At 35.8% G+C, this 24,771-nt stretch overlaps 1 long non-coding RNA gene across 3 annotated transcripts in view; it reads right to left on the bottom strand.

The window, feature by feature from the left end:
- LOC129436586 (uncharacterized) overlaps window positions 1–20,688 on the bottom strand; it is an 88,107-nt gene extending 67,419 nt beyond the window's left edge. For all 3 annotated transcript variants that reach the window (XR_012368432.1, XR_012368430.1, XR_012368431.1), the window contains exons 1-2: window positions 20,537–20,688; window positions 20,007–20,203 (exon numbers count right to left, since the gene is read on the bottom strand). This is a non-coding gene — a long non-coding RNA (uncharacterized lncRNA). The remainder of the gene's footprint in view (window positions 1–20,006; window positions 20,204–20,536) is intronic.
- Between the last annotated feature and the right edge of the window lie 4,083 nt (window positions 20,689–24,771).

The raw sequence follows: 24,771 nt of genomic DNA, 5'->3' as shown, positions 1-24,771 counted from the left end.
GGAAGCCAGGAAGTATATCGCTGGTTGAAATATTGCCAAAGACGGCTTTACAGGGACGCAGGAAGTATGGTAAGGAAGACGCAGCGTCTCGTTCCTTTCTCAGGGAACAACAGTTACATACATAACCCGAGACGGTTTTGTGTGTCAAACACAACTATGCAAAAAAGCATTTTGGTATGAATCAACATTCATGTATGTATGTATATTTTCAAAAACTTCCCAGGGCCTTACATTTTTTCCCCAGATTCACAAACTTTCAAAGATATCAAGGAACCATGGGAATCCTGTTTATTAGGACTGCCCCAGTGACAGCTTGGGTGAATATTTTGACAATTTTTTCTGACAGTGCGTAGATTTGAATGCTGGTATCTTCCGGTAAATATTCACACTAAAAGCCAACAAAATGACCATTTTGATTTCATGGTGATTTTAGCATGTTTCATTTTATGCCACATTAACCAATTGGAATCCACAACTATCCATTTTATAAATGCACCTTAGATTTTTCACATGAAAACATTTCACCCCAGACACTTCAATGCTTTTCTCAAGGACAAAATGGTGATGACTTCTGGCTCGCTCTTTGTGGGAATCCAACCAGCAACGGTCCGCTTAGCCCTGACTTTTAACCGCTATGCCACACCGCCCGCAAGAAGCTAATGAAGTTCCAGTGAAATTTCAACTTCCAAGTCCAGAGCGCTAACCATCACACCATGGGACAAATCTGTGGCGGTCAACCTCACCCTTGAGTGTGTTTTCGGGAATACATGCGATTTTTGCAACTGCAAGCCAGCGTTCTTCCAAAAATTGCCAAAATATCATCTTTTAAACCAAAGCCACCATTACGCATTCACAACTGCCAACTGGCTACCATCACAAGACCCTAATAGTTGTCTTCACAGACAGAAGTAAACCGTTGCTTGTATTTATCAGTCCATTAAAGCAGAAACAGGAGCTTGTGTGTTATACAAAGTACCCGTAACTATAGGTCAACGGTCCGTAAACCCAATGCATACACCCAACATTTGTTGCATTGCACATCTTACCAGTTAAAAAATCTAGAGGCGGCTAGAGAACAGTTCCCCCCCAATCTGAGAGTCGTCCCCCCTAAAATTATCATTAAAAATCACATTTATTATAAATAATAAAATAAATATAATTTAAATAATCGTGCAAGTAGTAAAACAATACAAATGCAAAAGTGCAATTTAAGTTCAGAAACATTATGAGTACCCCCTCATTTGCCTCACAGTGGTTTGGCCCACTGCCCGCTTTCTTCCTTTACCTCATTTACACACACACATAAGTTTGTTGAGAGAGAACCAAGTTGTTCAGTAGTTGTAAAACTCCAGTAAGTTGGCCGTAAATGCTATTTTATTCACTTTAAACATTAGATGAAGTGATACTTTTAAGTGATCATGCATTATTAAATGAATCATGACAATAAAATTATGTATTTTTCCATGAGTCCGCTAGTTAAGTGTTATTACGTTAAAAATTAAGGTTAAATTTCATTGGTGGCTTGCTTGTAACAACTTTAAAACATTGCACTAAATAAAATTGCTTTGAAGAATAATATTGGGGTTTCCTCTCTGTACACATATTTTTACAAGTACAATTTTGGCGGTATTATTTGAAGAGTTTGGTTCCAAAACGCAATAAATCCATTTTGACAAATTTCGGTAAAAACGTGTTTTCTATACCAAGAAAGTGACAAGATGAAAACAACTATTTTCTGTTACAAACTTTCCCATAGCATCTTTAGGTTATAAAAACATAAAAAATTCAAATCCATAACTTGATTTTCAAAGATTTATTATAAAAACTAATTATTTTTTCCACAAAATGCAATAAATCCATGACAGTTTTTTATTTCAAAATGCTATAAATCTATTAAATCAATGTATAAATGTGCATTCATCTTTACCATTTTATATTTATTTAGTTGACTAGTGGTATACAATGATTAAAAAATAAACATTAATGTCATTAACCAAAACACTTACTTTGTCATATTAAGATCACTGTCATTGCGGTTATACTTGACGTCGTCTCTTTACATTTTCACAGCGATCAGCTGTAAAATGTTTTGGTCCTGCTCGATTTTCGTTGACTTTGAGTAAAATAATGTAAAGTTTTTTAGGGGTGCACCGAAATTTCGGTCGCCGAAAATTTCGGCCGAAAATGGCATTATCGGTTTCGGGCCGAAATAAAAAATCCAGCCGAAAATGTAAACCGAAAATGAATGTCAACCGCGCCCCTTTCATCTGTGCTCTAGCGCTTGGGTTTCACTCAGCCTCACGGTGATCAGTCGTCTCCCACCCCTCCCCTTCGTGCTCAAGCAGGTTTCACTCAGGGTCCAGCTGTTTGCACGCGTCTGCAAAGATTAAGAATGTCTTGATGTGTAAACTTTAGAGAGAGTCGCGCTATGTGTCTCTTACTGTAATCCATTAACGTACATTTGGCGAATAAAGCAATGAAACACAACGTAACGTTTTTATGTGGAGCGACTGTTGCGCTGTTTGGGATTCACCATCAGTCTCTGTATATGCATGCGTTTAAGTGCCCTTAAAGCCGAAAGTATACTAGGGACGTCCGCGTATGCGCGCCATCATTTTCGTCATCAGGAGGGTCCGCTGCCGGCCGCGCGGACCGTCCGCGTGCAGCCCAAAATTTGAGACCGCACGGACAGTGCGCGTACAGTCCGCGTACAACATCGCATGCGCGTGAAAATATTTAGACAGGACACTCCACTACAAACAATTATACAAAGGAAATAGACAGCATTTGCACACATACTATCGTTTTTCTTCTTTAATTTTATTTCATCCATAAACAGAAAGCTGTGGAGCATGTTTGTTACCATATTGTTTGATTCCTGTTCTTTGTTGTCTTCTTGTTTGTTCTAAACTGTGTTTGCAATGGTGGATCAGTTTCTTTTCTTTACCTATCCTAATGTTTTAATGTACTGTAAATGTCTCCAAATCAGTGCTGCACTAGAGTAATAATTTGAATAGAGACGCGTTTAAAAAAAAAAAACAAGCAAACATAAATTCTCTCTGTTATTGACAGGGCACATATAAAAAAAATTCTCTCCACAGTATTCTTTTTCTAATAAAAACATTTGTTTATGTCTGTATAGATTACAGTCAGATTAACCTACTGAAGTCTGTGTCATTAATGTTGATCAAACAACCCATGACAAAGAGACAAATAGCTCTAAAAATAATAATATATTTAATTTATTGTGTTATGATTAATTTAATTTGATTTCTGTACCTAATGCTAATTTCAGACCTTATTAATGTACAACTTTGTTCTCTTTTATAAATGTTTGCAATTTCTTTATTGTTTATTAGATTTTTCCCACCTGCTTTTTGCTGATCCGAAAAAATAATCTGATCTGTGCCTCAAAAACTGTAATGTGATCCGAACTGTGAGTTTTTTCATCCGTCACACACCCCTAGTAAAATTAGCACACAGTGATAGCCATAAATGCAATTGTACTAATAATTGGCATAATAATTTATTTCGGTGTTTCGGTTTCGGTTTTTCGGCCTTGGTTTCCTTTTTTCGGTTTTCGGTTTCGGCCAAGAATTTTCATTTCGGTGCATCACTAAAGTTTTTCATAAGATCCTCTGGGGTCAATGTTTTAGCATGAGAAGCTTGATGCTGTCGGGAGAACAAGCACCCGAGTGCCTCTCGCGGAAATTATTAGATGTTGATGGCATTTCTTTCCCATCACAGAAAAACATTACAGGTTTATCAATGCAATTAAAGTATAATTTTGTTTTGTTTGTTGATCACGAAGTACAAAGCAGATGAGGAAAACCAGGACTCCATGTACTCAGCGCGCCACCCTTGTTTCTTTACATTGCGTGACTGGTGGGCTGTAATTTCAGGAATGGATTTATTGCGTTCTATAAAAAAGGAGGAGTGGCGTTTATCGCATTTTGGGAAAAAAGGGAAAAAAGATGACAGAATAACACGGCGGATATTGGATTTTGCATAAAATTAAGAATTTACTTTTAACTACTGACCTGATATAATACTGATTTTGGCAGTAACTCATTTTTTACAAAAATGACGTTGATCACGTTTTGGAACCAAACTCTTCATTTGATCCCCCTTCAAAGAAATATCTGGAGAAATGTTATGTTTATAGCCCCCCAGTTAAATGAAATTTAAGTCGCGTGACGTAAATCAGAATATTATGTTTGTACTGTACGGATGCCGGTGGCCAGGAGAGGTATCGATTTGCATGCATAAATGCATCATTTGACCACTCCACTTTCCATTTTAGAATGGTCCTGATGCAGACGTCACTCACAGCTTTTCAGGATATTGCACAGTCTTTGATTGTTAATTCTGCAGAGATCTATAGGCCTGATAAAGTGACACATCTATGTAAAAATATATCTATGAGGAGAGGTGTTACAATTTGTCTCAATGTGCATGCATTGAACGCCTGTGTATGCATATGACTCAAATTAAGTACACTGTGCAACACTGTGCGGGTACACTAAAAATGAAGTACACTTGGGCCTTAACCCACCTCTAACTGTTACAAGCTGCTGGCAAATAACTAAAACAAAAGACATTGTTCGCTTTGCTGTTTATTCTCGCTTTGGATAAAAGTGTCTGCTAAATGTACATTTATGGTTTTAAACTTCTTCCTGCCATGCAAAATTCATTATTAATAAAACCTATTTAAATATTGACATTAAAAATTAATAACAAAAAGCTTTTGCAAACTTTATGCATCTTTAAAGCATACCTGCATAGATTTGAAAGCAATGCATAATGGCATAGAGAAGTTGCGTAGTGACAATATCCACTGTTTGTGTGGTAATGGATTCAAGGGCTCATATTCATCACAGTATAGAGGTTAGGTGAATTTTAAGGACATTCCCATGAGAGAATTACAACAGAAGGACTTTCCGTGAGAAAAAGTCTGTGAATGTAAAAACACAGGGGAGACTGCACGCTTGAGTATAATATTAAAGAGATCACCATAGTGAACGCATTTTTATTTATAAGGAGGCATGAGAACTGTCGTGTGTCATTGTGACAAAGTGAATGATGTCATTTTTATGAGCTCATACAGAGGAAGTGATGTTGCTTTCATTTCCTAATTTCACATCTAGAATTGTACACATTTACGAATAAGATCACTTTGTGTCACTTCTCACTTTTTATTTAGTTTACAAAGTCGTCAGATAATGAAGTCATTTCATTCAGTTAAGTTTTTTTAAACAATGACAATAATAACTATTTTTACATTTTCTCACTATGATGCTGTTGTGTTGTGGTTGGTTGCTAGCGTGGTGTTTTCCGGTTGCTAATGTGTTTCGAATGTTCCTAATATAAAAGTGCTACATACCATAAAAGGTGCTACAGATGAACCATTCACTTCAGAGATTTCAAATGAATAATTTCTTTAACTTTTACTAATTTAAAGAACCATTATTGTATATAATATTAATATAATAGTATTATATAATATAAAGAAGCTTTTGTGATTCAGCCAAAAATGGTTCTTCTGTGACATCATTTAGCACCTTTATTTTTAAGCGGGTGGTTGCACACAGATGCAGGTCTAAAACGCCCTTCACCAAGTCTTCTTCATATTCTTTCATTACAGTTTTGTTCTTACACAGTTTTGCAAAATGACTAGCAGTCATGTATTACTGTGATAAAACCCCTGCAGTAACCTAAACCAGTGGTTTTCAAACTGGGGGCCGCGTGCCAGGGGGGCCCCAGTTTTATTACATTTTATGAAATACATTAATTTATTAATTTATCATGAATTCTGTGTAATTAAACCTAAAAAATTAAGGCTACTAACCAAAAGCACTACCTTTTTGTATAATTTTATGTTGTTTTTTTATTAAAGAGTAACTAAACCCTAAACCAACTTTTTTTAGTTAATGATCTGTAAGAATGATGGTTTATTAGTGCTGTTCATTGATTTTAGTAACTTTTTTGACATTTGGATATAAAGTGTTTCAATACTACAATATATGGTGTAAAAACGTCTGAGTGCTGCCCTCTTCAGGTTGAACGGTGGCTACTGCAGTTGAATTTTCCTATTGGATGTTGAGTCCAAAAAATGACTCGTGACGTAAGCAGATTCAAGCTCACCACGCCCTTGTTACGATCTCACCACACACTTGGTACGACCTTAGTTCGTCCCCTCTATCTCTGTTGGGATCTGCCCACTTTTCTTGCATTTTTCAAATATTGCCAGTGGGCGGAGTCAGGCTCTGACCAGGGGTTTAGTTACGCTTTAAAATGTTGAGTTTTAGAACAGTTTCTTCAAATTTTCTTTGGGGGGCCGCGAAGGAATGCACCGTACGCAAGGGGGGCCGCACGCTGGAAAAAGTTTGGGAACCACTGACCTAAACTATGGTGTCAGGAAAAATGGTCTCCAGCTGTCACCAGGGCAGTGCAATTTTAAAAAAGTACACCTTTTGCCCATAAAGGGGTGGTTTCCAGGACAGGGCTTATCTTAAAGCATGATTGAGCTGCCTAGATTTAAAAAAACACCTTGCACTGACATTTCTTAACATGTATCAGTGCCATTGTTTTGTATCATTTGTCAGACCGGTATTATTTTTTTGTAATGTATGTTTGTGGAAAACTACTTAAATGTCCCAATATAACCAAGGCCTAGTCAAGGTTTAAACCCTGTCGAGGAAACCGCCCTAAAGAGAGTTTATATTAGTACATCATTGGTACCAAATGTATACATATCTAAACCTACAATTTTGCAATATCTGTATCTATACCATATCTATACCTATACGTTACAATATTAGTTTAATGGGGAGTGCCCCGGTGACAGCTAACCGTGTATAATCTGTTAATAGGTGGAAAGCATGCTGGTGGACAGCTGGTATTTTTTGGTGTATGAATCAGAGTCATCTGTACTGTTACAAACTTGTATAAATGTCTTTGTTCTAATGAACATGAAGATATACTTTTTGTAAACAAACAAATTGACTTCCATAATATTATTTTATTCTACTATCGAAATCAATGGGGCCTTTAATTGGTTTGGTTCAACAATCCCTCAAAATATCTTCCTTTGAGTTTATCAGAATAAAGACATTTATACAGGTTTGTAACAACATGAGAGTGAATAAATGATGACAGGATTTTAATTTTTGGTATTCATTTAATGTAGAAGGCTTTAACACTGAACTTACTTACATTATACTTCACACCAAAGTACATTTATTTCCAGAGTAATCCTCCTGCAGCAGTCTGGGTTTATTGTCATGTTGACAGGCACATACACTTTTATCACACTAACTTTTACGAGTGTAGGTGAAAGTTCTGTATAAGTGAAAAGTTATCAGCTCTGAATTTTTGGTGACATCTTCACTATCCATAAAGAATACCATGTGACCTGATATGACCCACAGCAATTAAATTTCAAGACCAAACATCATATATATATATGAAGAGTTTGGTTCCAAAACGCAATAAATCCATTCTGACAAATTTCAGTAAAAACGTGTTTTCTATACCAAGAAAGATAAAAACCACTATTTTCTGTTACTTGTGATATACACTGATTTAAAAAAAACATGAAAGGCATTAATCAAAACACTTACTTTGTCATAATAAGAACACTGTCATTGCTGCTGTTATAATTCGTCATCACCAAACCTTTTTTAAGCAATCAGCTGTAAAATGTTTGGTACTGCTCGATTTTCGTAGACTTCGAGTAAAATAATGGAAAGTTTTTCATAAGATCCCTTGGGGTCAACGTGTTAACATGACAGAAGCTTGATCTGTCGGAAAAACAAGCAACAGCCAGCATTTTTTCCCGGCCGCGTGCCTCTCATGTAAATTATTCGATTTTACTGCCTTAAGTTTCTTCCCTGCCACAGAAAACCACCGCAGGTTTAGCAATGCCATCAAAGTATTATTTTGTTTTTGTTTGTTTGTTGATCACGAAGTACAAAGTAGATGAGGAAAATTAGGATTCCGTGTATTAAACGCACCACCATTATTATTTACAATGCGTGGAATGGTGCGCTGTGATTTGTTGAGTGGATTTATTGCATTCTGCAGAAAAGAAGGACTGGCGTTTATCATGTTTTGGGAAAAGGGGAGAAAAGATGACAGAATAACACAGTGGATATTGGATTTTGCGTAAAATTAAGAATTTACTTTTTAATACTGACCTGATTAGGGATGCACCGAATCCAGATTTTTTAGGTTCGGCCGAATCCCGAATCCACCGTTTAAGATTCGGCCGAATCCGAAACCGAATACCGAATCCTACTCGCATCCTTATTCCAACACAGTAAAACACATTAATGAAGTAAAAAACGTCCACAGCAGTGTATTTTTCATTTAATTTAATTTTAACTGTACATTATGCCAGGATGACAAGTTGGAAAAACTATTTTGACAATTACCATAAGCCTATGCATAATGAAAGCGATGCGTTGCGACACGCTCGTTTTTCCAATAAGCAAGCAGCTCCGCGCTGAAAACTATATTTAACTTTGAGTGAGAAGCTCCGCTCGTCAATGTCAGTCTTCACACTGCCGTCCAATTACAGTGGAGGAGGGGCAGGACATTACCACAGCAACCAACCGGCTCACAGCTGAAGCATCACAGCTACCAAGCGCTCGGCTGAAAAACAGCTGGCATTTGGGGTCCTCAAGGCGTTTTCAGCGGTGTTTAAAAGTTTTGATGTGTCCAGCTGACCGAAAGAAAAAGCTCATCTCCACGTCAGCACCCGATGTGTGTAATCAACGGCTGTGTGACGTCGACCAGCGTAGCGCAAGCCTAGGGTTCGGTTCGGTGGAAAAAAAATCTAGGATTCGGCCGAACCCGAACCCCGCCAAAAAGCCCAGTATTCGGCCGAATCCGAAACCGAATCCTGGATTCGGTGCATCCCTAGACCTGATACATACATACCTGATTTATCGCGTTTTGGAAACAAACTCACCATATATATATATATATATATATATATATATATATATATATATATATATATATATATATATATATATATATATATATATATATATATATATATATATATATATATATATATATATATATATATATATATATATATATATATATATATATATATATATTTATTTATTTATTTATTTATTTATTTATTTATTTATTTATTTATTTATTTATTTATTTATTTATTTATTTATTTATTTATTTATTTATTTATTTATTTATTTATTTATTTTTATAATTAATTTATATATTTTTATAATTAATTTATATATTTTTATAATTAATTTATATATTTTTATAATTAATTTATATATTTTTATAATTAATTTATATATTTTTATAATTAATTTATATATATTTATAATTAATTTATATTTATATTTGAAATAACAATGGAATTGTTCTACATAGCACAATATGGTTCAACACAGGTGCTAAATAGGTGCTATATGGCACTTAATATGGTGATATATACCAAATTCTTTTTTATCACTATATTAAGTGCCATATAGCACCTATTTAGCACCTGTATAGAACCATTTTGTGCTATGTAGAACCATTCCGTCGTATTTTCAATTATAAGGGTGTGCATTATTTTCAAATAATTCAAAGGACCGGAGTCAATTATTCCTCTTATACCACGGTTACCACAAACATTGCTCTGGTGCCTATTTTTAAGACATTTGACAAGTTAAGTGTAAGGTTATCAGAAATGTATGCATACCCACGGAACATTTCTCAGCCAATTAGAATACAGCATTAAACAGACCGTGGTATACAGTAATAAATAATTTATGATTTTTGTTTTGTTTCTGGTTGGTGGCGCGTGTCATTTTCAAGCCAGTCACCAAATGAAACTGCAAAAGTAATGAGGTTTCCTGAACAAACGTAGGCACACTTCTTCCCCCAACACACACCACTGGTTGATTTCATATTTCTGCCTCATTTGGTCAAGATGCTCAGTTTGATTAGAGAAATCTGATCTTTCATACAGATCCATGACTTAAAATGATTACTGCAGATAATTTGATGAGCAATCTACAAATAGTGCAGGATCTTACATTTTTCATAATTTTACATTATATGTAAAATATATATACACATATATATTGTTGTATGTTTAGGTTTACAAAAAAAGCATTATTTTACCCTAATATGTCTAAATATTAAAATACAAAACAAATTGTCAACTAAGTGATAAAGTGATGCAGAAACTGTCTAGATTCATGATCAAACTGCCTGAAAGATCTTAATCATTTACCGCCATCATGATACCTGTATTACGAGTAAACAGTACAATAAAAATTTGAGTTATAAAGAGTAAATAAAGAGGTAAGGGTGGGTACTCTAAAGAGAATATATTTAGCCAAAATAAATGTGGGGAAGTCCTATTAAAAGTTTATTTCAGTGGCATATATTTAGACAGAGATCCTGAACAATGTAGTGATGCCAAAAGAATGATGTGTATACAGTAGTGGCAATCTGATGTAACAAGTTGCAATACGGCCACACACACAGAGAAACTTCTGCTTCATATTAGACAAACTCTAAGGACTCAAGCTGAACACAAACACACAGTACTGTTGCTCATAATGACCAACATAAAGAGAAATAAGTGCAAGACAGCTGCAAAATCCATACTATTAATGGCCGTGTGGAGCGAGCGGTGTGCGTAACATTAACGGATAATATGTTGATGACTATATGAGAAGTCTGAGTGCAAGAGAGAGAAGCAGCCACAGTGACGCCATTGTGGTTCAAAACGCACTTCCTGACTGCTGCCACAATGTTTGTGTTTCATGTTGCCATCGCAACTGCGAACACATAAATACCAGAGAAAAAAAGGGAAAGAGAGAAATCGAGGGCAAACCCTTCTGACTAGCCGGAATGAAACAGCGAATGCATCTAGACAGGACTTTACTGCTCTCTCACTTTCTGTATGTGTGTGTGTGTGTTATGTGTTTATGGATTAGTATTGGCTCCTATACAATACTAAAATACCTGCTCTTTCCATCGGATTTACTGCCTATCCCAACAAATACAATACATGCACTTAACATTGAAGATGACTCTTTCTTTTTGCACACATTTGAACATGTTTGACTAAGAATAAAAAAGCTAAACATCAGTCATGCAAGGTATAGTACAAATCCATAAGGGTGTATCTTATTTATTTGGCCACACCTTAATGTTTAATATTTAAAAAGTAAGTGATGTGTGAAGTATGATTATTGTCCAAAGAGTTCAAGAAGTCAAGGAATACATTTTTCAATAGACATCTTTTAAAACATTTTAGAAAAGACTTGATCTTTAAAATCAGTCAAAATAAAAAAAATTGATGGGGGTTTTTGTTCTAAATGTTTTATTTAGCTTTTTAGTTTCAGTTTTAGTATCTATGATATGTTGCACCCCATGGCTCCGTTCTGGGCCCGTCTTTAAATGTAAATTTATATATTTTCCAACCAAAAGTACAAGCACACCTCTTCTTAACACACAGAAGGTAAAACCCAAAGTTTGTTAAAGGTCTGGTTAAATCCCTAACCTTAACTATGAGCTATAGTAACAGTGATGCTTGCCCTAGCAACATCACTAATATTGTATTCCAGTAAGCCACAAGACAGACATTACAGGATAGATTTTCAACACAGAGACTTAAAACCACATTTACAGATGTAACAATATTAAATTAGTTGCGTATAAAACAAATAGAAATATTAAACAGCTCAGGATCATTTCAAATCCAGTAACACAATTTCTATCATTGAATATGGTTTAAAGCAAATATGTACTTTTCATTTTTTTATATTCAAAATGAGTAGTTTCTCCTCGCTGTCCTATGAGTATTGCATTGTATTGTATAACAAAATGTCAAAGTTTATTGTGTGCATGAGCGTTGTGTCTGTAAAAGGAGGTTGTGTTTCCTCTGAGGAATGCTTGTATAATTAGATCCCTGCTGTCATGACAACCAAACTTGATTTTTCAGCGGGCCGAGTGTAGTTCAGTTATAGAAACCTGAGTCAGTGTCTAGGACTCACATGCGTACAGTCACACTCTTAGATAAGCCATGCGGCTACCAACACTCACACATTATCTCACAATTCATAAATATCTATATGTACACCAGCCTTGGATAGTGAACTCTGAACACACAGTACACACTATATAACTCTGTTTATCTTACAAATACAAGGTTTAGAGGTTACACCTTGGTCAAAATTTTGAAGTTTTGCAGCCCATCTGTCCAAAAGCGTGTGTGCCAAATGTTATACCGGATGAACGGTTTACGAGTTTTGAATCGGCATATGACGAATTCAACCAACTGCGAGTTATTTGACACTACAACATCACGACCGCATGTAAACACGCAAAACATTCAACCACAGAAACGCAAGCCAAAAAACATTATGTTGTTGCTAGAATCGTGAGCTGTCAATCAATTTTTGGATGAGCTTCAGTCAAGCCACCCTGCAGGTTTTTGCTTGCTTGTGGATTTACTGTATGCGTGTTGCTATGAGACGTGTACGTATGCGTGAGTGTAAGTGAGGAATGTGTGATGTCCAGACAGTGTGTAGCTGTTCACATGGACTCTTTTCTTTGGCCTGTATGTGGGGAGGGTCAGACAGGAGCTGAAGTAAACGGATGAGCTTTGGTGAGGGGTGGGGGTTGTGCGTTTGTGTCCTGTAAACACTATGTGCAGGTGTGAGCGCCTTTATATCACCGACCTCATCCAGCTGTTAGCCTGCCGTAAAATACATTCAAATGGTAAAACGAAAAACCAGCATGAGTGAAAACATGCAAATACTTAATAAGGTATAATCATTAAAATAAAATTAAATAAATTCTAAGTATAGTATAGTATAGCATAGCAAAGTGTCATACCGTATAGTAAAGTCCACTATAGTGTAGTATAATATAGCATAGTAAAGTATAAAGTGTAGTATAAACGATTTCATCGGACGCACGTGCGATGACGCGATTACGCATCTGGTCGGAAATTTACCTCCGTTTTTTTGTTTGTCTGACTAATTGCTAAATTGAACTCTTTAACAAATACCTCGTCGGAAATAACAAATGTTTGTGTTTCCTAGGTAATCTACCTGTTGTTTATTTTGCGTGTTATATAAATAAACTACTTTAAAAAAGGACTTTGTTGTTATTTATTCTTATTGGAGTTACCGGAAGTAAAGTTTGTTCCACGAAAGCCGCTTGTTTATGTTGTTACTGCTGAAATTGTCTATAGTTTATCAGTATGCGTGTTCCCTGGGATTGACCCCATTACATTTGCGTTACAAACACAGTGTTCTATCATAGTACATAACATATCATATTATAGTACCAAAGAGTAAAATACAGTGTAGTATATTACAATAAAGTACAGTGTAGTATTTTACAGCACAGTATAGTTTGAGGTATGCTATATAGTATATGGTAGAGTACAGTGAAGTGTATAACATAGCATAGTATAGTACCAAACAGCAAAGTACTGTGTAGTATATTACAATACAGTACAGTGTAGTGTAGTGTAGTATGCAGTATAGTGTAGTGTAGTGTAGTGTAGTAAATCACAGTGTAGTATTGTATAGTGTAGTACAGTGTAGTGTAGTACATTACAGTGAAGTGTATAACATAAGATAGCATAGTATAGTACCAAACAGTGAAGTACCGTGTAGTGTAGTATATTACAATACAGTACAGTATGGTGTATAACAGTTTAGTACAGTAAAGTACAGTGCAGTATAGTATATCACAGTGTAGTATAGTATAGTATAGTATAGTGTAGTACAGTACAGTACAGTATAGCGCCACACAAGTTAGTGTAGTTTAGTATATTATAGTATATCACAGTGTAGTATAGTATAGAATATCAGTGTAATGTAGTACAGTACAGTGAAGCGTATAACATATGATGGCATAGTATAGTACCAAACAGTAAAGTACCATGTAGTATATTACAATACAGTATGGTATATTACAATTAAGTACAGTAAAGTATGGTATATCACCGTGTGGTGTAGTACAGTACAGTACAGTATAGCGCAGCACAAGGTATTGTAGTATAGTATAGTATATTATAGAATAGAAAATCAAAGTGTAGTATAGTATAGCATATCAGTGTAGTGTAGTGTAGTGTAGTGTAGTACAATACACTGAAGTGTATAACATAGCATAGTATAGTACTAAACAGTACAGTACCGTGTAGTATATTAAGATACAGTACAGTATGGTGTATAACAGTAAAGTACAGTACAGTACAGTGCAGTATAGTATATCACAGTGCAGCATAGTATAGTACAGAATAGTGCAAGTAGTGTAGAATAGTATAGTATATTATAGTATACGGTCGTGTATAACACAGCATAGTATAGAACCAAACAGTACCGTGTAGTGAATTACAATACAGAACAATTTTGTATATTACGGTAAAGTACAGTATAGTATATGACAGTATAGTATAGTATAGTATAGCACAGTATAGTATATTGTAGTGTAGTGTAGTATAGTATAGTGCAGGGCAGTGTAATGTAGTACAGTAATGTAGTGTAGTATAGCATAGTATAGTTTATTACTGTATGGTGTAACGTAGTATGGTATAGTACAGTAAAGTGTAGTACAGGACAGTATAAAATAGCATTATATGTTGTCATACATGTATAGTGCATTGTTTAATATAGAGTAGTGTACATATTTGTAGTACAGTGGTGTGTGGTTGTATAATATTTGACTGAATCACACACTAGACAAGAGTGACTGGAAAAGCTCCTCAGATGAGAGAATAAAGTGCCAGGTGTGTGTTTTTTTGTGTGTGTGCGTTTTATGAGCTGTTGTGTAGTATAATTGCTCCAGCCTCTTCCTGTCTTTACGCTGATGGAGAGGGGGAGGGCTCAACTTCTGACGTTATACAAATAGGAATTCCCTTCTCTAGTCTTTCTTGCCGCGCTCTCATTCACTTTCACCCTGTCTGGCCCCCAGACGAACTTTCTCGCTCTCTCTCTCTCTCTTTCTCTCTCTTCTTTCTCTCTCTCTCCTATATAAACACTCATAGCGTCTATACCGGAGTCGGACACTCCCTCTGAGACCCAACCGCTGTAAGGTTCAGCTCAAGCTTTATTTGAAGGAGATACAAAGAGAGAAATGTCCTATCATCCAGGTAAGACTCCAGTGTGACTGTAAATAACATCTGTATGTAACTTATTTAGTATTTTCCATAGCTTATGAAGTGCTTTAAGTAGTTACTATTTAAAAAAGCACTTGTTTAGCAATCTGGAGATGTGTGGTACCATAGAGGGAGAAAGTGTCCTGCTGCCGTAGTTGATGATGGCAGCAGACTGGATGTTACGAATGACTTTCGAGCGTAGCCGTACAAGTGATCCACTTCAGCGTCCAGAGGAAAGGTCATCCGTAAATATCCGTTTCATTGAATGGAGCGTCTGCGCGTCTGTCTGCGTGACGTGTGTCGGGTTTGCTGCTGTAAAGCGGAGGTCATAAAACCGCTCTCAGAGAAAGGGGCCGTGAGGATGAGGCCGTTGAGAAAATCTCAAACATTCTTCTCATTGTTCTCAAGACTTAGCCAGACGCTGCACAGCCAAAACAACTTTGAGAGAAAGGAGGGAAAACAAACGTGTGGCCAGACGGTCCAGCTGGAATGATGTGGGACTCGTGTACAGGTGAGAGAAAGGAATAAATGTAAGGATTATCCATTTCATGACTTCATCATGAATGAGAAATACTGAAATGTAGTACGGGAAAGTGTGCACTAGTGTAGTACAGTATGCTAGAGTTAAAAGTGGTATAGGGTAAAGTGTGTAGGGTAGTGTAGTATTTTATAGCATTGTAAAATGTAGGTATAGTGATACGCACAAGTGTTTAGTGTAGTAATATGATTCAATACAGTAAAGGCGTCCACCTAAGATGTGATTTTGTCATGTGATCTGTTCAGTACGGCCTAGTATGAGAAACAGATACAAAGAGCGAAACTGTAAAAATACAGGATAGGAGGGATTTTGGAAACAGGAGAGTACAGGACTGGTACAGAGATTAGGAAAGTGTGTGCTAGTGGAACAAGTGTGATGGATTCCTGTACACTATGTACTGCATACTGTGCGTGCGTGTGTCTGTCTGTGTGTGTGTGTGTGTGTGTGTGTGTGTGTGTGTGTGTGTGTGTGTGTGTGTGTGTGTGTGTCTGTGTCTGTGTCTGTGTGTGTGGTCTAAGTTAATGGTGTTATAGTATCTGGAGTTGGGTTACGAACACATTATAGAGGCCGACAGAAGATGACCCGTAAATTCATCCTCTTTTAAAAGCGAGGAAGCAACGAGGTTTTATCTGCAACAAATGACTTTAGAGGATCCGTTTAGCATTGTTGAATAAAGATTACGGACAGATGATAGACGTACTCACAGACGGGGTGGATACGCATATAGCTGCTATAAAACAGCCTGTCGTGATACTGCTGAGTCATTAATTACATTTAATAATCTGACGGTTAACTGTAAATTTCATGGTGTTGTGTTTGTACAATAATGTACAATTTATTAAATAAATCTATATAAATTTAAAAGAAAGAGAAATGTTGTAATTTATGTATCTGTATAAATATAAACGGTATAGTTACGTGCTTGAGGCCTAGCAGGTTGTGTGGTACGTACGCTGTATGATTGTAAAAAAAAAATCTAATAGTAGCTATAAATAAATGTTAAAAGTAAGTCTAATACCGAAAAAGAAATTAGTAAAATAATAATAAAAAAGCTAATTTTAATATTTGCGGCTATGCCTATAAATAAGCACGCATGGTGTGTAATTATTTAATATTAATATTTTTTGTATTGTCATTGAAAGTGACACTGAATCGACGTATTTGCTTAAATTACTAAATGTTAATAATCATATTTTTGAATAATGAAACAATGTGGCTCATACGCAGCTCAAACAGGTATCTGGTTGAAATGTGAACCTGGACCACAAAACCAGTCATATGTCGCAGGGGTATATTTGCAGCAATCGCCAACAATACATTGTATGGGTCAAAATTATAATTTGTTATGCCAAAAATGATAAGGATATTTAGTAAAGATCATATTCTATGAAGATATTTTATACATTTCATACACTGAATATATAAAAAATGTATTTATCATTAGTAATGTGTGTTGCTAAGGACTTCGCTTGGACAACTTTAAAAGCAATTTTCTCAATATTTACATTTTTGAATCATCAGATTCCAGATTTTCAAATAGTTGTATCTCGGCCAAATACAGTACTGTCCTATCCTAACAAACCATACGTCAATGGAAAGCTTATTTATTCATACATCTCTACATTTTATTCATACATACCAAAAATGTATCCATATGACTGGTTTAGTGGTCCAGGGTCACAAATGTACACTTACAGGTGATACATGAATGCATCTGCATGTATTTGACTACTGTATGTGGGTCTACATTTATTTTAAGATTAACAATATCAGATAACCCCAAATGACCAAACGATATTGAAAGTCGAGTTTGCTTGTACGCTGGCTGCTAGTGTGCAGATCAGATTTTAGATATTTTATATCCAGTCCCTAAAATTAGCCGTAACACTGACGGACGAAGGTGTGAATTCTCATGGTGGCGACGGCCGTAAAAGTCTTTACTGCTTTTCTCTTTGGCGATGTGTAACCGCACTGACCGACCGCTCTGTCATTTGTTAAGAGGAAAGACTGAGATCACTGCGAAAGTCACCAACTGCGCCCTCAATTTAGGAAAGCTGTTGAAAGGAAAGATCTGATGGAAAATATTAAAGGAGAGCGAGAAAAAGTAAGATGTTCCCGTTTCCAAGGCGTCACTCCATCGATTCTGGATTAAGTACTGTAGATGATTTCAACAAGTCAAGATCTCATCATGAGATCAGTCTTCGAATGCAGCTGCAATATCCAGGTACTTTTTTTAAATCGAGTACATTTCTTTCTTCGTATGACTGCATACAAACATAGTATGTGACAGTATGTTGAAATATTTGGGTTGAAAAGCAACGCTCCTCATGCAAAATCCACACATATTGGGTACTATTAAGTATTAAATGAATTGTTTTATATAACACCTTTTTTCTGCGTGCCGCAATGCATTATGGGATTGGTTTGGCCGACACAATGTTACAGCATGTGTTTCGCAAAACTAATCTTTTCAAAGAAACAATGCCTATGCAAATAACTCTTTATTCCTCTTAATGTTAGTCTCAGTTTGCACTTGGCGCTTGGAAAGACTGTAAGTGTGGAAAAACCTGCAATGATGTATCTAGGAAAACATTTCGGCTTAGATTCTCGCAGCTGTTTCCCTCGGAGTCGGATGGTGAAAAGATGCTATGTAGGAACATCGAATCACATCCTCTGATCAGCACCTAAATGACTGTTAGTCACGCTCTGCAAAATCTCCTCTTGCACGGTTACTGGGGAAAAACCGAAACGCATTATACACCACAAACACGCACGCTCTATAAATACACAGAAAGCATTGGTGGTCTTTGTTTAGCTCAACTTGAGTATCATTATCCTGGATATTTAAAGTAAAGACATACACATAACGCAATGGGTTTACGTCAGCTAGGAGTTCCCCTTTAGTCTGGACACGTTCAAGTCCCTGTCAAGGCTGACATTTGTGTTGACGCTGTAACTGGAAGGATTCAGTTGACTGGTTATGATCCTGTAAACGTTCTTTCAGAAATGTTTAAAGGAAAACCATTTGAGGAGAATGCAAAGTGACACGCTAAAACTGGAAAATATGTTCCTTCTTTCCGAGGGATTTTACAAAAAACCGTGTAGTCTGTGTTAGGTTTCATGCTGATTTATTTTTCCCAAATAAAAGCTTTGGTTATCTCATACGTGTCTGTTCCAGAGCTTCAAATGATATCTCAACAATGTCTTAAACTGATTTGCCAAAGTCTGCAATTCAAAAATCATTATGATTTTTCTGTATAAAGCCATTCACGATTTCTCATCAAATTCTTGAACTTGCTTTAAATGCAAAGAAGCTTGATATCTTTAATAATGACTGATTAAGATCATGTCAAAGATTGAAATCAATGTAAAATCAAAGTCTGAGACTATAGCCTACAGAGTCACAGATTATCTGAATTGGATGTGTTTTATGTCTTTGTAATGTAAAGTCCATACTTAAAAGATGAGCAATATAATACAGTACAAATTATTTGTACTTAGTTTTTTTAGAGACTCGAGACATACTTGATCACGATTTTCCCTCCAAAAGCACTTCATGTGTAAACTCTGCAGGTTTTTCCTGCTTTTTGTCACTCCCAAAACTTTACACCCGACGAGAGACAGGGTGCGGAATACTCAGCGTTTTTAATGGGCCGCGCGTCTTTCTGACCTCATTTCAAACTGTCATTGAAAAGCTATTTTTATAAGTCCACAGGAAGCCTAGTCAGCCAGACGCTAGCAGGAGGGGCGATGATCACAGACCGCATGACAAAAAATTAGGTGCCCTTGGAAGTCACACATGCGTCTGGCCAAAAATTACAATTCTGCCGTTGGCCATGCTATTTACTTCACTTTAGCAGAATGTTCACGTGACTTATTGATATGGAAAATGCATAAGTTTGGTCTGCTTTAATTGTGTTTACTTTTGCGTTTCCTTTTTGGATCCTGATCACTGTAGTCGTTCATCGCGTGCTGAAGTACAGTGTAAACACAGAAGAAGTCTTCACCGGTTTGGATCATCACGAGTGTTTGGTGAAAGCGTGTGGGTAAATGATCGCACAACTTTTATTTTTAGATCCTTTGCTATCTGTCTGCTGTTGTTTGTCGAGTCTTTCTCACAGATCTAGATGTTTGACCCCACCTCTGAGCCCTTACACTAACACACCTCTTCTGCTGGCCAGGGGAATTCCTGGCAGAGTGATTTTTAAACCTAATGTCTAAATCACATTGCCAGGGATTTCCAATGGCTTGCATGAGGAGACTGCAGACATGCCAAATGTACTGTATACACAAACACACACACACCTGAACGCTCCACACGCTAATCCTGAAGGAATGTCAACTGTCTGAATGAAGTTCTTGTGCACATTTACGCACACTTTCCACGGTTTCCGTAAGGTTGTACGGTTTCGGGACTTAACCCTCTTGTGAACAGTGTTTTGGACTTTCATGTTCACAGTGGTTAAGTTCTGCCATCCTGGAACCAAAAGCTGCACAGCGGTCTGTAAGACGAGAACATTGCATTAAGGACCGTTCACATGTAACGATAATTATATTAGCGTCCACATCAATGGACGATAACGATGCTAATTTGCTACGAGGCGCAGTACACGCGCAAATCATTTAACGTTACTTCCAATGGCATTAACTAATATTGCATATTTTCTTTGATAAAAACTTTGTAATTGTTGACATGTCATTAAATGTATAAATATGCTGTTTTGTTGCATTTACAGCGGTTATATATACGTTAACCAGCAGATGCCATCAACAGACTGAGTTTCGCGTATCTCTAAACAGTTAATCAAGTTATCTAGTGTAATCGAATATCTTACCTTTTGGTAAAAGTAGAATAAAACATTATGAAGTCAATTTAACTGCAACAGCGCTGGACACCTGAGGTAATTTTATGTAATGGGCATCGGCTTCTCTACAGTGCTTGTCATTTCAAAGGCGCGTGCACTTTAGATTCAAGCACGGTTAGATTTGATTGGCTGTCATTGGTTTAGTAGTGTGAAGTCCTCTGTTCTCTTTAAAATAAACGATTTTTAAAGCTATATTTTTTATAGTTAACGATATCGTTATAATAATGTGTTTACAGTCTTTAGTCTTTATATAAGATGGCCTTATCTTTATATTGGTTTATATCAGATGTTGAAAACAATGCACTATAAATGCATTAAAGCAAAGATCAAGTTTGTGTCTTACTTATTTGTGTATTTATTTATTTATTTATTTATTTTATTTGTTTATTTATTTTTACTTTAAAGTCAATGCCGTACAAATGTTGTTTATCAGCAGTTAACTTTAAAATAAAAGTCCCTTATTAAAATACATTTCAATGTTCTTTATTATTCGTATAAATGTTATAAATATGAATATAAAGCTTATGACCTTCACAAGTCCCTTACGAAAATGAACTAGAGTTAAAAAAAAAACATGGTTACTGTAGTAAAACCATAGTTACCACATAGCATGGTTTTCAAAAACCATAGTTAAAACATGGTTATTGTAGTAATACTCTCAATACGCAAAAAGCATGATTTCTACACTTTTACCACAAAAAAACATGGTTAATTTCCGTAAGGGGTGTGTGATAAAGTTGGTGACCAGATTTTACCAAGCAGGGTGTGTTACCGAATCTTTTGTATCTTAAACCTTTACCTTTGGGTCAAAAAGGGATGAACGCAATCCACTGGATTGTAATCCCCCCCCCCCAACTGCTGGGTTTGTCCTTTTATCACCCAATGCTGGGTTAAAAATAACCCAGCATATTTTTTTTAGGTGTAGCTATTAACTAATCGGGGGAGATTATTTTCTTTGAGATCTGATTGGTTAACAGGACCGTTGCTTTCAGATGAACAAAGGATTCAGGAGCACTTCCTTTCTCTTTATTACTATTAAAAAGTCTTCTTTATTTGTATTTATTTATTGACGGTGTGTGTCATTAAAAAGTCATAAATCATATAATTTTTGAAACGTAAAATAAAGATTTTTTAATGATGATATTATACATGTCTTTAGTGAATTTGCAATTGTTAGTTTTGTCATTTGAGTTCAATTGTGTTTGCTTTAAATACAATAAAAATTGGTAGTTTTATGACATTTTATGAAATACATTAATTTATCATGAATTCTGTGTAATTAAACCTAAAAAAAGGCTACTAACCAAAAGCAGTACTTTTTTGTATAATTTAATGTTTTTTTTTTTTAATTAAAATGTTGAGTTTTACAACAGTTTTTTGTCACAAATTTTCTTTGGGGGGCTGCGAAGAAATTCACTGTACACAAGGGGGGCCGCACGTTGAAAAAGTTTGGGAACCACTGGTTTAGAGAACAGAAAGTTTGTTTCTGAATGAAATATTGTCTCCACGACAGCTAAAAAAAACTGTAATGTTTCAGTGTGAACTCAAAAATGATGAAACTAGTGATAAACTACAAAGAGGAACAAACTACGTCAAAGGTCACTAACAAGGACATGCAGACCTCATGAAAGTTGCTAAGAGACAGCTAATGTCCAAACTGAATCTGAACCTTTGCAAGCCTGTCTCAACAAAACTCTTCAAATGTGAACCTTACAATGGTGGAATTTATAGCGGAGCAGCCATTCGGAAAGTGTTTGTATCCAAGGCCCAAACGATGCATAAACTAGCGTGTTGAGTGCAAAACAAAGGAAAAAAATACCTTGGTCTAATGAGTCACCGTTTACCGTATTTCCTGCATCCAGGCGAGTTTATCTTATGAGAAAACTAATGAATGCCTGCAGATCACAGTGGTTTAACATAATCTGTATATGGGCACGAGTCTTGTGGAAATCTTTCAGTCATGTACAGGTGACGTAAGGTCACAAATATGCATGGGCAGAATTTATGTAAACAAGGGATCTGGATGCATTAAACTTAATGAAAATAATGTAAAATATCATGATGCAAAAGGTCTAATCTAATTTAAATAAGAGTTCCAAATTGTTTTCTTTAGATTTTAAGGTGAAATCTGATCCACACATGTTTTCGTGAGTCACGTTGCATGCCATAGTTTGTTTATTTGTTGGTTAATGGCGTTATATTGTGTTGTTGTATCTCCGCGGACTGGTCTCCTGTGCCTGCTGTGCTGATAATCAGTGGACAACAGCAGCTGGCTCAGTTCAGCAGGAACAGGGGTCTGGTCTTTTCTCTGAGAGAGGACTGTATATGACTTTACATTGTTTACAGGTATGAACAGCTACATATGCACAGATTTACTATTGATAAAAATATGACATATTCACATTTTCTCCATAATATTAAATAAATAATATTATTAAATAATCATTTTAATAATGCATTAAATGTTTTGTCATTTGAATGAATAAAAAATGTGTATGTGTATTGTCTGTTATCAAACCAATAAAATGCATAAAAATAATGGTGTCTATATATATATTTTTTGATACATGATTAAACCTTTTTGGCTGAAATATGAAACTAAGAAAATAAATATGCATTCATACATCTATTTATTTTTATATTAATAATGCATTTAACAATAAGTATAATGGATGATGTAATTTTCTGGTTAAATTTATTGTCTAGACAGCAAGAGTTTCGTTTTTATGTAGTGTATTTAAATGAATAAATAATTATAAATACTTTATAGTTATATTTTTAATATATTTTACAGTGCTGTTCAAGTGGTGTAAAGCTTCCCAGCAAGCAATTTTGTGTTTGAAAGACGTATAATACATGTAGCTGTCCAAACACAGGCCAGGCGTTTAGCCTAAAACAAGAAAAAACAAGAAAATGTAATAGACGTCTAACCATAGCCCAGAAATAAATGAAATGAAATAAATGAAATTAAAAAATAAAACCAAACACCTTGTAATCACTGTTGACTTTGCTTACATGTTGTAATATCATATCTAAAGTTATTTTGGCAAAAATGACACATAACCAAATTCAAGTTTATTTTGGCTAAAAGTAGGTTATTCATGGCTAAACTACATTGGGTCTTTAGTTAATCTAAATAGTGAAATGACGGCTATTACTTGCTGGCAGTGGTGTAGTGTTGTCTGGAGAAGTGGGTATATTCTTAATTTATGTCCCCAGTAGAAGTGGGTATACTCTTAATTTATGCCCCCAGTAGAAGTGGGTATACCCCATGCCATCAAAAAAAGAGGTGGGTATACTCCGTATACCTGCGTATACCCTGCACTACACCACTGCTTGCTGGGTTACCCTTGTACCTATAAGCAAGGCAGTGCAATGTCACGTTGGATTAAAGTGTCAGCTAAATTAGTTAGAAGCAGAATAATAAATACAGTTGTGAAACAACATACCTGTGATTCTGGTTCATATAAACCTCATAGTCTCGTTTGATGTGATCCATGACATCCTAAAAACTGCTTAAGGTCACCACAGGTAGCATACTTTTAGATATTTCTTATGGTAACTGCATGGTTCAGTTCCAAAACCAAATAAGCTGCCTAAGTAGGCAATATTTTAAGGCATTATTAAAGAAGCATTGGAAAGCAATCCTTTGTTGGCAAACAAAAGCCAGTGTTACTCTGATTCCAAGCAAGGGATTATTTTCTTATGCAAAGGATTTGGAAGACCTCTCTCCTCTCCCACGCCCTGACCCTTCTGATGACAGATGACACACCCCGTATGTCTGCAGGTTCAGGCATATTCAGTTTTTTCTGTTTCTTTATGCAAAATATAATCTCTTTACTTTTGGGTTACCTGGAAATATGTTTGTGAGACTCACCCATATGGATGTATAATTATGGCATACTGTGCTTTTGTATAGTCAAACGTACAGCTTTGAATGTTCTTTGTAGATCCAATAAGAATTGTTCTAATCTGCCTTTATATGTTTATGTTAAACTTTCCTTTTTCTTTATATTTTTCCAAACATTCACTTTCTAAGCTTTTGCAACTATTGATGCTGAATATTCAAACTATATATATAAGATACAAACAACTTTTTATGAAAACATGTACAGTTTTTTGAATGCAAGAGAGTGTTTTTTCTCACTTTAGTTTATACTTAGCAAAGAATGTCGTAAGTGTTTCTTGTTGGTGAAACTTTTCAG

The sequence above is a fragment of the Misgurnus anguillicaudatus genome, unplaced genomic scaffold (assembly GCF_027580225.2).
Source record: "Misgurnus anguillicaudatus unplaced genomic scaffold, ASM2758022v2 HiC_scaffold_29, whole genome shotgun sequence".
NCBI lineage: Eukaryota > Metazoa > Chordata > Actinopteri > Cypriniformes > Cobitidae > Misgurnus > Misgurnus anguillicaudatus.
This window is presented reverse-complemented; position numbering and strand designations above follow the sequence as displayed.